Source organism: Larus michahellis, chromosome 11 (genome assembly GCF_964199755.1).
Source record: "Larus michahellis chromosome 11, bLarMic1.1, whole genome shotgun sequence".
Lineage (NCBI taxonomy): Eukaryota > Metazoa > Chordata > Aves > Charadriiformes > Laridae > Larus > Larus michahellis.
In genome coordinates this window covers 14,742,740-14,756,447 of record NC_133906.1, presented here as the reverse complement: position 1 = coordinate 14,756,447, position 13,708 = coordinate 14,742,740, and the positions used below count along the sequence as shown (strand labels likewise).

General features: G+C 42.6%; 1 long non-coding RNA gene across 4 annotated transcripts; it reads left to right on the top strand.

Annotated features, from left to right (window-relative positions):
* The first annotated feature begins 652 nt into the window (after positions 1-652).
* Positions 653-13,401, top strand: LOC141749966 (uncharacterized). Of its 4 annotated transcripts, none has more exons than XR_012589532.1 (5): positions 653-900; positions 5,059-5,160; positions 7,472-9,661; positions 11,561-11,633; positions 12,638-13,401. It is a non-coding gene; the product is annotated as an uncharacterized LOC141749966 (long non-coding RNA). The 4 variants fall into 4 exon arrangements; XR_012589530.1 differs by having other exon boundaries at positions 11,561-12,777; positions 12,939-13,401; XR_012589529.1 differs by having other exon boundaries at positions 11,561-12,777; positions 12,936-13,401.
* The last annotated feature ends 307 nt before the right edge of the window (positions 13,402-13,708 follow it).

Genomic DNA, 13,708 nt, shown 5'->3' with positions numbered 1-13,708 from the left:
AAGATTCTCCTTGCCGAATATTTATTAGGGCTTTATCGTTCTTGCTTTTGAATTCTCCAGTGAAGGAGAATTTCTACAAATGACCCTTTTGCCCCTAAACTATTTCATATTCTAATTTTCTTCTTTAATTTTCTTTCTTCATACTGAGTCTAAATTTCTTTTTATTCACTTTCCTATAATCGCTCGCAGTTATCCATCCTATCCCATCCTGAACGCTTCCCTCCTCTCTGTAAAGCTGATACCTGTCAGATATCCCTCGACTGTTTCCTTTGGTCAAAGATATACATATGCAATTCCTCTAATCTTTCCTCCACCATCCCTTCCCTCAGGCTCTTCATTATTTTGCTAGCCCTGCTCTGAGCTGCTTCCCATTTCTCAATACTATTTTATGATGACTTCTGAACCACTCGTGCTGCCTTCCTGACATTATTCTCTCCCCTGCCCATGTACACGCAACCCACGGAGGTCGTGTTTTGGGTACAGACCTGGCTGATTCCCCCTCTATTATTTAAGGAAGCTTTCACGACGAGGGAAAATACCGTGTCCCACTGTGTAACCAGATACTCTGTAAACGGGAGGGTGGCATGTCAAACACTACCTGCAGTTAAATATTTACCCAGAATAAAACATTAGTGGCAAACATGACTGATGAGGGAAGAGGAGAGTTTTTTCCTGAGCGCTTAAAAATCCTTTTCTGAAGACTCCTCTAGTGTCTGAGATCTTTCTTGCTTGGTTCTTTTGCAGGCAGGAGCAGAGAGCAGGAGCAGTTGCTGAGACACAGCTATAAGTCATACAACTTTTAACATCGCTGTTTATTCTCCATCGATATTGTCTGCAGAAGACCAGAGTCTGTGCTTTCAGTGTGTCTGTCTCCTACGTGCTGGGATTCCTGCTATTATGGTATTTCTTGCGACAATAATGGAATGCGATGCATTTCTGATGGGGTGTGGTGTATGTGTCTGTGGTGGTGTTTTAAGGGCTTTTAAGCTTATCTGGAAAATAAGCAGTTAGAATCTGCAAGTCAACTTGGTTTGGGGTAAGAACATTTTGAGACTTGACTTTGCCTTAGTCTCTTTGATATAACGTTCAGGTTTCGTTCTGTAATGGCCAAGGAAGATTGGAGAAATATATGTTTAAGAGTCTTTTTATAGTAAACAAATTATGTTAATATGTAGAACAGAAAACAACTTTTAAAACCACTAAATGCTAGTAGTGAAATACAGTGACCACCAAGTATTTCACTTCTGAAAATAGACCACCAGAGAACTATATTTCAAAATGTTTTGCCGGCTGAGCGTCTTTCTAGAAAGTTAGTCTTTACAAGAACAAAAGAAAAGGCTTGAACAATAAGTTTACATGAAATAATTGTGTAAGTAAATATCAAGCTAGTTAAGGGAGCAAAACCTGAGTGAACCTCACGCACACAGTGTGTGTGAACAATACGCCAGACGGTGACTGAAACGGGTGGCCAGATCCTCCTTTGGGATAAATCATTGGCGTAACGTGAGGATTTGGCCCAGGGTTTAGGATTACAATGTCTTGCTCCTGGTTGAAGCGCGGGATGTTCCGTTGGTTGTTTACCTTTGCTTTGACCAATGCTGAGAAGAATAAGGGAAGGATACAGGCGGAAGGCAGGAACTCCTGGGACAGCAGTCGCTTCACTCAAAGAACATGCAGAAAAGGAATTCATTCTGCTCCCTGTTTAGCAGTTATTGTTACTCATCCTTTTGCTACGTAATTTATTCTTCTCTCTTAGTGCTTGGAAAAGCTGGTCTCAGAAATGACCTCTCTATAATTGACAAAATCTTAATGTTCTTGTCAATGCTGAGATGTTTTATTGTTGGAGGAGCTTCTGAAGGTGGTGGGAGAGGGTAAGGGACAGCCAGATGGTGGGTGGGAGTGGAAACAGGATGACATAAGATCTGAGAGATCTGTCAATGGTTGGGTTTTTTTGTTGTTGTTGTTAGACAAAGGCTAAAACAGAAAATATGAGCCCAAGTGCACCATGGAGATCCTTCTGTGGAAAAGTACTTTGTCAGTGGAGCTCCATCCTTCTGGCTCAAGCCAAGCCAGTTCCTGGAGAATCGTGTGGGTTTGGAAGTGAAAAGCAATCAAGGTGGACTCTTCCCTGTTCCCACCGTAGATCTCTGTCAGCAGACTGGTATTGCATCATTTCTGTGGACCTTCTGGGCAAGGTTGGCCACTAACTGTTGTTGAGGGTTTAAAAATCCAGAAAATTGTATCATTACAACATCCATGAATCTGCAGTTGCATTGTGCTTGGTTAAGTGTTTGCTTTGATCTTCCCAGAGAACCTAACCGTAGCTACCTGTTTAATAAGCAAGGAAAAGAATTCTCAAGTTTTCTGACCCATCCCCTGAACCACTCCAGGAAAAACTGCCTTTTTTCGTTCTAGTGAAAAACTTTTTAATCTATTCTTAAAGACTTCCCATGATGGGAGCTCTACAGCTTCTCCGATCAGCCTGTTCCAGTGCTGCTCTCTCCCTAAAGGGTATTCTTAAAGTCTCATCAAAGTTTTTCTTGAGAAAGTTTGCCTGTCCACCTCATTATATCATCTATGGATGTGTCCAATAAACTATTTTCTTGTTTAGATGCCTTTTACGACTGTGATTGTATCGTTCCCTTGCTGGTGAGCAGGGGCTCAGTGTCAAGCTGAGCTCAGAAACCTCGATTTTCTTAGTCCTCTTCTAAGGGCCGTATTTTTCATGTTGCCTGATCATTCCTCTCTGACTTTGGCACTCTCTCCAACTGCTCCATAACTTCCTTGAAATTGAAACCCCGACGTGGCTGGTTGGCACAGCTGGGACTGCACTGGTACCAAACACCGCTAATGCATTTCATCGTGTGCCCTACAGGAAATACTGCATAGTCACTTTTTTTGAAACAACCTGCAATTATTGACTCCTATTCACTGTAACCCTTTCACAATGTGCATCTGCAGGTGATAGTGCTTGCTCCTTTCATTTATGATACTTATCCATATTGAACTTAATCCGTTTTTATTTCTACCATAAAGATCAAGTTGAACTTCAGTCTTGTTCTCTGATATGTTTGCAGTGGCTTCCACATTCGCATCATCTGCAAATCTAAACATGTCCTTTCTGTTTTATCATCCCCGATTTCAGGGGAAAACGTTGAACAGAATTGGATCCGAGACAGTTTCCTGCAGAACTTTGATGAATCAACTTGATAATGAGTTGTTGACGTTCGCCTTCTGGGTATGGCTAGATCCCCAGGTTCCTGGGAAGGGGTAGCCACTTTGGCACCCATGCTGAAGAATTGCTCAAACCTTATGAAATCGATAGGGCTAGAAGTGGCCAACTACCCCTGTCTGCTCTATCTAAATCTGACCAAATCTGAGGCTCTTTTGTGCCTGAAAAATTATGTTTGTTGCCAGTTCAGAATGGGAGTTACTGAAACCCCCTGAGGGCAAAAACATTGCCTTCTTTGGGAACTGGAAACAACCTGAGAGCCACAGTATCACGAGATTTCCAGCTCATACAAACTAGCTTCTGTGTGGGTAGGAAGCATTGCGGTAAAGGGATCTGAAGATGAGAAGGGGCAGAAAACTTTTGAATGTAAAGTGTGAAGCAAAGCACAATGAAGTCAATGGAAACTCTCTGCCTGGTAGCTCCTGGCCATGTCAAGGGCTGTTAAAAAAGAAGAGCAGAGAAAGAAGAAAATATACTGTTGAAGCAAAAAGATTGTCAAGATAGGAGGGGAAAATAGATTTCTGTAGAAACTTTGAGGGCTGTGGAAAGATAGCCTTCCAAAGGCTACTTGGAAATGTTTAGAGAAAGCCCTTTCCAGTTAGGTAATAATTATAACACAGGACCTGAAAGAGAGAGAGAGAGGAGGAGGAGCAGAATAAAAACAAAACAGAAATACAACAAATTTAGCAAAACTAAACCAAACAAACTGCTGTCTCTCTGAAATGCCAGTGGTTGTGTGCCAGCCTTCCACGTTTTAGAGTTTCTGTTTTGAAAATTGACTTTCTCCTGTCTGGGCAGTGAGCACGTCATGGGTGCCGTAGGGGGAACTGCCCAGTTCTCTGCGGGGCAGGAGCCGTGGGCTCCACCAGCAGCAGGGGACGATGGAGCCGTGGGCTCTGTGTGTCTTTGGGACCCAATGCCATGCAGCTTCTCTCCTGTTCTCCTCTTTGCTTGTGCATTCTGCTCCCGTTCAGCTAAAGGTGCTGTGGTGGTGCTGGTTTGGTGCAGCATTTTCCTCCAACAGATAAACGCTCTGCCTCCTGTCTTGTCCTGTGAATCGCTATGAAAAGCGGTGCCGTCGGTGCCTTTTGCGTACGTGTGTCTATATAAAAGTCTGAAGGCAGAATTTGTCTGTGCTGTAACATTTTATCAGCAGCAGGGTAGCAATCAGAGGAGAATTAGTCCCTGGCTGCTGTTTGGTTTCTAGAGCCTGTAGACTGAGTGCTTGTTACAATAATGAGAAATGCAAGTAAGCAGCATCGCATCAGCGCTTGCAGTCCCACTTTCTATTGCTGTCATCAAAGGGTTTAGGAAAGTTTGCATTCAGAGTAGTGTGTTTTTTTTTTTTTTTTTTTTTTTTACAATGCATATATGCATTTGCACAATCCTGTCTGGGAAATCCTGTACCGTAGATAGCAGCTTCTGGGGAAGGCATGATTTGGGTTTGGGCACGGGGTTCAGTGCTGCGGCCAGGTGAGAACCAGGATTAGAAGCAGAAAGTCAAGGTAAATTCTGATGACCCAAGAAAGACGGGTGGCTGGGAGCTGGATCATAGCCACAAAGCTAAAAAGCAATGATGTTTTACCACCCTGGGGTATGAAGCTGATGTGGATTTTAGCCAGAAAACTGGAATCAACCCAACTCTCAAAAAGGACTTAGAGCGAACACACTTGGAGGACTGTAGAAGCTCAGACTTTGCAGATGATTCTCATTCATTTCTGCCTCTTTTTTTTTTTTTTTTTTTTTTGGTTTGGGGAAGCGGAAGCTTTGTACTGGCTAAAAATAGCAGTACTTACAACCACTTACACACTTTTATTATATTGCAGGAACAGAATTATTGCTTTTAGCCTGGATTTCCAGCTACCGGAGAGTCAGTGTTGAAATCTGGAGGTGAAATTCCACGGTGATTTCCTAGAATTGTATTTCAGGTGCTGCTTTCAATTTTACCAGCCACACAATAGACTGGATAAAACTGATAGTGATAAAATTAGCGAGTAATGTGATGCGACAGAGAATCCTGAAATGGCATCAATAGGAGCCCCAGGAACACATCAAGGGGTTACAAACAGCCTCTATTGTGGCCAAAATTAAAATATTTACACAACAGAGACCCTGAAAGTGAAAATCACAGAAACATTTGCTAGGAATGAGAAATTCATCAACTGAAAAGTGACATTTGCAACCTAAGAGTAACCTTTTGCTTTTAAGAGTAAGGATTTTTTTTTTATTAATCTTTCTGCTTTATTTTTCTCCTTTTTGCTTTATATTGCCCCTCCAGCCTGGAATAAAATAAAGCGAGGGATTGTCACAAAATCTTTGCAGGTTTTATAGCTCTTGCGAAGTTTGAAGAAAGACGTAAACAGGAGACACTGAGCTGGCCTCACCTGAGTGCCAACTTTCACTTCTAGTGAACACTCAAAATTCGTATTTTGCATAAGGTGAAACACAATTATATGTTATATTAAAGGATCTGACCTTGTTAGTTGTGCACCTCGTTGCATGGTATATTTTGTCCTACACTTGGAGGCTATTTTAGATGTCCAAACAGTATTGAGGTTTCAGAGTACTGCTTCAAACCTCCAGGAAGGCTTAGGTAAACAGGTTGTAAACTCTCTGTACCAGAATAATCTCATCGTACCAAAGTATTGGATGGTATTTTATCATTTTCAAGGACAGGTTGGATGGGTCTCTGAGCAACCAGATCTAGTTGAAGATGTCCCTGCTCATACCGGGGGGGTTGGACTAGATGACCATTAAAGGTCCCTTCCAACCCAAACCATTCTATGATTTCATTGGACTTTACTTATCACTAAATAAGATCACAGACAAGTTTTATTATCAAAGTTGTGCTTTTTAATCCTTTGTTACAAAGACTGAGAAACCACCAACTATAGTTAAAATTGAACTCTGTTGACTGTGAGGGAGAAAGACTCTTGAAGCCATCAGATTTCTTTAAGAAAGCAAAGTTAGTCAGAGTCATCATCTGGATTTTATTGGATTTATTTATTTCAATTCATTAATTTCTAAAGTTTGGTTGCAAAGAAATATATATCCTCTTTGGAATTGTCTAAGTTTTGGGATGGATATTTAACACACGATTCCCAGAGAGATGGGGTTTTAAAATACACATGTTGTAGCTATTACAAATTAATGAATGTTCTTTTAAATATTTCTGTTTTATATCTTTGCTTCCTTAAATCCTTGCCAGTATAGGGACAAAGAAAGCTTAATAAAAATAAGCAAATTGCCTTTCAGTTTGCTAGAAGTGATTGATTTCTGTGGACATTTGAATGGCTCTTCCAGCAGTGCTGGGAAACCAGTGCATGGTTCTCTTGTGTCTTCTGAATTGAGCCCTGTGGTCTGAAATTGAACCTTGTGTGAGTTGGCGTAGTCCTGCTGAACTCACCAGAGCTTTTCTGATCCCCACTAGCTGCTGATGTAGTCCTTTCCCCCCCCCCCCCCCCCCAAAATGGATGCTTAGTTTTTTATAAACTGAGGCACTAGGTGTGTTAAAGGAGCATCTTCACCGCAGGCTCAACCTGAGCTCTGAGGTTTGGTAAAAACCCCACGTGTCCAAGGGCATGGTCCCCAGAGCCATGGGGACCGAGCAGGGAAGTGTGAAGGCTATGGGGGACAACCTCCAGCCAAAGCACGGGTAACACCACCTAACCCGACCCTGGCTGTTGGTTTCAGGGTGGAGAAGCCGAGTCCTGTATCAAAGCATCTTGCAGCAGCAACGGCTACTGCCGGTTGCTGGCAAGGAGCCTGGGGCTAGATCACAGCAGCAGCACGGTAATAAAAGACAGGGAGAGGCAAAGAAAGAAAGAGGAGGACTGGTTTGGTTTGTAGTCTGGTAGGTGTCTGTTTTCTCCAGTTTGGAAAACGTTTGACTCTTCTCACCTAGAATTAGTTGGAGAATGGTCCTGTTTTCACTGAATATTCACTTGACAGCAGGGAGAAGGGGAGAACAGGGAGCAGGGCTGCTCCGGGAGCTCCAGCCGTGACCGAAGGTCCCATACAGACCCTGCCCATTAAATGATAAACCCATATTTGTCTAATTTTTGCTTGCTGCTTTAGTTCTGCTTAAGGTCTTCCATGTTGCAATCACCTCACTCAGTAGTTCAGAAATTATTTTTCTGCTAAAAAAAAAATAATAAAATCACGTGCTAAATGCCAAAGAAATATGCGAATCAAAGGTAGTTATTTCACTTTTCTATGTTTGGTTGTGCTTCAATGCAGGTCAAAGCCCAGAGCTGCTGTAGAACACGCCAGCACTGCTGGATGCATTGTGATCAGCTGTGACGTGTGGAAAGCGTATAAAAATGTATTACTAAAGAAGTAAGAGAGAAAAAGAGAGAAAGAGTTCCGTACACTCAAACTACGAATTTTAAAACTTTCCATTGTTTACTTATCTAATTAAGAATCTATCTCCATATAGGCACATGAACGGCAGGTACAAATATGTCGAGATGTCTATCTTTGTTCCACTGTACGTTTGCCTGCAGGTCTCTATAGATAGAAACATAAAACGGCGTGTATATCCTGCTGCCTTTTGAAACTTACAGAAAATTACCAACAGTTTCTTTTCTCTAGTTTGCTCAAATGCTTGTGGTTAGATATTCTGAAAGTATAGAATTAAAAAAAAAAAAGAAAAAGAGAAAAAGACAAAAAGATTTAGAGACTTTGAAAATTAGTTGCTTTCTTAAAAATGCCCCCCCGCCTTTTTTTTTTTCCTTTTAATAAGCCACCATGTAATTTTGATTATCAGCCTATTTGATAACATAAAATTGGGTAATATTGCTGATAAATATTAATTCAGAGCCGGAGCCACGTACAGTGTGTGGCACCTGATGGCTGGAATTTCAGAGGGAAGCGGTGGGGTTGGCAGAGCGGGGCTGGATTCCCTGTTTGTTACCAGGAAAGTCTGGGTATAATAAATGAAGCTTTTGCTCAGAGCACACAGAGCCCTATTCCATCTTATTAACTGTCTCAAATTCCAAACTAAAAGGACAAGTTGAAAAGAAAAAAATTTGAATAAGATTAAGAGCACTGTTCCTTGTAATTATTTTCTTCAAATAAAAATCCAAACATTTAGGAGCAGCACTTAAGCACGAAGAGTTAAATGAAAAGGGAAAATGCCTTAACGAAATTGTGCTGAATGAACATAATGAGCAGAAATCATATTTCTAATTGAATTAATCTTTCTTATCTCTTGGTTAAATTTGATTATCTTCCTGATTGTCCATTAATATTCAAAATCTGCAAAGAGTATGAGCACACCTGGTCTTATTATTTGCTAAAACAAGGCTGAATCGATGGGGACAGCACTTTTGGATGTAATAATTCACATCAGTACTTGAAGACTCAAAGGAACAAAGATCTGTAATGTGTTATTTTAAGCAGTTTCACTTCAAAAATTATTCAAAAATTGGCCATAGATTAGTATTGAGTTAAACCAAACCCTTCGCTCTTGTAGATTTATGATGCTGTGGTCCTGTATATGAACAACCAGCGTTCCCATTTTAAAATTTTTTTTCCACTGCTGTCATGTAATACTGAATGAATTCGATGTTATTTCTATTTATGAATCTACTGTTTTGGTTTTTTTTCATTCTTTATACTGTTAGGTTTTATCTTATGCACCTTTTCATTGTATAAGTTCATTTCTAATGACATTGGTATGAATTACTAAAAATAAAGTTAATGGCTTAATTCTGCTATCCTCAAATAAATGACTGGGCAATGATTTCAGTGACAGGAGGATTCCTCTAGCTTTTTCTTGTGATTTATAGCGCAGATTCAGGAACGCTCTTAAGCACGGGTATTAAATAAACCCAGTGATTTCAGGGGAATTTCAGTACCAGATCACTGGGAAGATATTGTTTGTATTGTATTTATGAGCTGCACCAGAAGAACCAGTTAAAATCCAACTGGCAAAATCCATCTGGTCTTGTGGGGGGAACAAAAAATGCCTTCACTAAATTTACAAAAATTAATATGGAAAATCATGAATTTATCTGAAAGGGTTCTATCTCAGAAATGAAGACATGACACCCAGTAGTTTAAGGGGATAATTATTTACTGAGTTTCTGTTTTCTGCTTCAAACTTACTGTTTACTACAAGTAGCTCGAGGAAGGATTTTGCAAGCTAAGTGAGTTTAGGAGTAGCCCAGATCTGAAATCTGAGTTGTTATTTAGCTGCAACTGGCTAGCCCTGTTGTAGGGAATTGTTCTTTTCCTCAATCTAATGGTTTTAATTTTCGATTTGCTTACAGCATGTAAGCTGAGAACTTGCTTTCTGGGAGCGTTCACTGCAGTAGAAGAGGCTCACACACATCAGCTGGAAATATAAAACTAAAAAAACCAAGACAAAAATCCAAGAGAACAGGCAGAATCCAACAGTAACAGATCTGCACGGCATTGTCGTTGGTGAGTCTCTGTAGCCGTGACCCATTCCTGAGCTTGGCTCTGCAGCCTGCAAGGAGGTGAACCATTTAGCTCGGAGGTGCCACGGGTTTTTGAGAGGAGCTCACTGCCACCGTCTCATCAGCTGTGGGTTTGAGGTTAGTGATGTGTAGGGAGCCCTAAAATCGATGGTTTTGAAGGTCTGACACTGTGTGGTGCTGAGCACTGTCCCCCACCAGCTAGGGACCACCATCAGCTGGGGACCTCCATTGCTGTGCAGGACATGGCCCAGGAGAGTTCAGTTTATCTCCTGGTAGCATCTTGGTCTGGTGGTTTCATGGCAATGGATCAGGGTGTTGATGTTCTCCAAGGAGAGGGTTCCTCCTGAAGGACTGTGTCTCCTTCATCGGGTGTGTACGCAGGAACTGCCTCTGGTTTCAGTAGAAGCTCTTTGTGTGGACTCAGTCTGGGCTATAAGAGAGCTGATGGCATGAATTTGGGATCCACGGTTTTGAGGAGAGTTTTGCCTCAATGAATGAGCTGCAGCAACTTTAAGTTATTCACTTATTAAATTGTAACACGGAGCTATGACCTAGCTGCATCCCCCAATATGACTTGGGTTGAGCAAAGCTCTGGGAGGCCTCTTCTTCGGATAGTTTTTGAAAACGATGGCTTGCATTAGACTGTAAGGAAAATTGAAGCTGTTTTGTGTATGTAAAGGCACTGTAATGCAGCATTAGGGGTGGTTGAAAGGAGAAGGCATCGCAAACGTGCGGTGCTGGAGTCGGAGATCTGCTTGTGGTGAGGAAGGGGCTGAGCAGGGCCCTTTGAGCTCTTCATACCTGGAGACCTGGGCTGGAGGGTGAGCTCCTTGGAAGGTCTTTGGTCAACTGGTTAGACTTTGTCCAAAGTTATGAGGAAAGAGAAGTTTGTAGGGGTTGATCTTTAGACAGGAGGAAGCGGCGTGCCGTTGGCTGGCAGGCTGTGTGGCGAGGGAGACAGGCTTTCAGCTGCGATTTTGGTCGATTGTTTTGGGAAGCCTCTTACAAATGGGACAATGCTCCCCAGCACCTCTTAGGGCTGGGCTGGGTATCCAGGGGCTAGTCTGGTCACCGAGGGTTCTACAGCATTCCCACCCAAATCGATTTGGTTTTATTTCTGCCACAAACCAGTCCCTACTGCTCATGCAGAATCCCTCCTGGCTCTCCTCGCTGCAGGTTGGAGGTTTGCGGCTTGGAGGAGCCGGCAAATGGGCACATTGGCATTGTCCCCTGTTCCCCAGGTGGTGTCACCCGCGGGGAGAGCGTGGCATGCAGCTGGGGCAAACCCAGGGTGTCTTAAAGCCATTTTTCTCCAGCATCTAGTTTCTTTTGCAATTGTTTGGGTAGTTCTGTTAGTGCAAATCATAATGAAGGAAAGTTTTAATTTGAGCAGTCAAACTGACACGCACACACAAAAAAAAGAAGAATGATCTGGAAAAAAAAATCCCCCAAACTCCTTTCGCCTGCCACGCAGCGAGAAATGGAAATAAAGGTGGCCACTGCCTGTACTCGACAACGCTGCGACATGTGATATTTTCAGAGGTATCTCGGGAGCATCTACCACATTTTACAGCATGTGAGGCATGTCATCTGGAGCCGTTTTGATCTCCTGTAACCTGCTCACAAATGCATATATTTCATAACAGGCCCTGTGCCCCGATAAGGATCTCTGAGTTTCTTCTGCGCGGTATCTGCAAACAATTCAAAGCTGTTCCACACAAACAAATGTGAGAACCCCCTGACCACAGACTGCCTTTAGAGCAGACCAAGATTTGATGTTACTCATATCTTCCAGTACCTGTCAGAGTTCAAACAGGAAACCTGGTTTTTCCTCTCATGTCAACAACTTTTTTTCTTTCTTTCTTTTTTTTTTTCTGAACAGGCGTTCGGCAGCAGGCTCGTGCTCGAGCGGTGGAAGTCCTGTATTTCTTCAGGACAAACAAGTACTTGCTCTGGTACGTCATTGCTGACATTAACAAGAGCTGAATATGTGGTTTTCGGTGATCCTGTGGGTGCTTCTATAGAAACGGACATATTGGCTTTGAACAATCACACAAAAAAGGAATTCATTCATACAGGATATAGGTAACGCGCAGCCGAGGGCTCGCCGCAAGTAGTGCTTTGCTTTGGAAAGGTCAGAAAAAAAATGGGTTCTCTTTCTCCTGGTGCCGCTATATTTTGTGCTTACATGGCAACACTTTTTATCGCTTCAGCCTGTTTGTCATGTATATGATATCCTGCTTGCCAGTGCCCTGGCCAAGCCATGCGAAAAGTTTAAACAGAATAAATATTCGTATTTACCGATGAGGAAATTTCATCCGAGCGTCTCAACTATTAATTCATTAACATGTCCCCAAAGAGCATGAACAAAGCCTCATGTCCAGGTCAGAAATTTGGCTGTAGCCACTCACGTATGTTTTGGCACTGCTGGGAATAGGAATTAGGAATTGCAGCTGCCATACATCCCTCATAAGCAGTCCTTGTTACTTATCTTTCACAATGCTGATCAATAAATGTAGCAAACCTGAAGCTCTCAGCACTTTCCAGTGCAGGGTTGGGAATGCTTTAGTAACATTTAACTTCACCTCCTTATGAGTGTGGGAAGTGGAAGTTTATAACGGAGAATAATTCTTGACATCGACTAATGTGTGTGACACAAAACACTCACTATCAAGGAACGGGCTAGTTCTGAGGATCGTTTTCCCCCGTTTGATTTATGCTCGACAGATGCAAAAACCATCTCAAATACAGCTGCGTTAAGAAAAGAACACGCAGGCATTTCCATGACTTTCATCTTGCTTTGTATTTATGTCATTATAAAACATGCTTTTGTGGCATGCACAACCGAGGGGCAGAACATCTGGTAAAGTCTTGTTACAGCAAAATGTCCATAAAGTTAAATATGATTGTTGTCATCGTCGTCTTTTTTTTTTTTTTTTTAAACAACAACAACAAACAGCTGGCTAATATTACGACTAGTAATAATACTGACTGTGAGTGATACATGCTGAAATGATGGTTGCAGACTCACAAGGTGGAGAGGCAGAGAGAGGTCACAGAGTTTCTCGGTCGTGGGCTGGGGCAGAGGAGTGTGCGATGGTGGGTACCTCTGCGCGGGTAGAACGGCCTTTCGAGTCACCCTCGAAATCAAACAGGCCCTTCTGGTACCGTCCTTTGTTTGCTCTTTATTTCTATATTTCCGGTAGGGTTTCTGCCCAAATGATTAAGTTATTTTGATTCCATTGCATTTTTTCCAGTAGCCGTTTCAGGAACCAAGCAAGTTGTTTAAACTCTGATGTATAAAGGCTCCCAGAAAACGACATGTGTGCTCTTTGTGTGACTTGGTGTTGGTCTTCAGCGTGCTCCCAGTGCTCAGCTGCAGACTGGAAAAGACCTCCACCTCTCGCTCCGCCGACCCAGCTCTGCATTAAAGGCTTGTAGGCCAGTGGCAAGAAGAAAGGAATTATTTGCATTTAGTAAAAGAAAACTTTCATTTCTAATTTGCTTTCAAGCTCTTAATATTCCATGAAACTTCAGTGAAAAAAAATATTCCTAGTATGGGCTACTTATAACCCTGATTCAGAAGAGAAACCTGTCCTTAGTGTACATGGCTAAAGTCCATGCTGTAACATCCTGCTGAATAAGGGAGTACCTGTGGTTCAGATCAGTAGCTCCTATAAGAAATGAGTATTAAAGCATAGAATCATAGGATAGTTTGGGTTGGAAGGGACCTTTAAAGACCATCCAGTGCCACCCCCTGCCCTGGGCAGGGACACCTCCCACCAGCCCAGGTTGCTCCAAGCCCCGTCCAACCTGGCCTTGAACACCTCCAGGGATGGGGCAGCCACAGCTTCTCTGGGCAACCTGGGCCAGGGGCTCACCACCCTCACAGCAAACAATTTCTTCCTGAGATCTCATCTAAATCTCCCCTCTTCCAGTTTAAGACCATTCCCCCTCCTCCTATGGCTCCCCTCCCTGCTCCAGAGTCCCTCCCCAGCTTTCCTGGAGCCCCTTGAGGGACTGGAAGGGG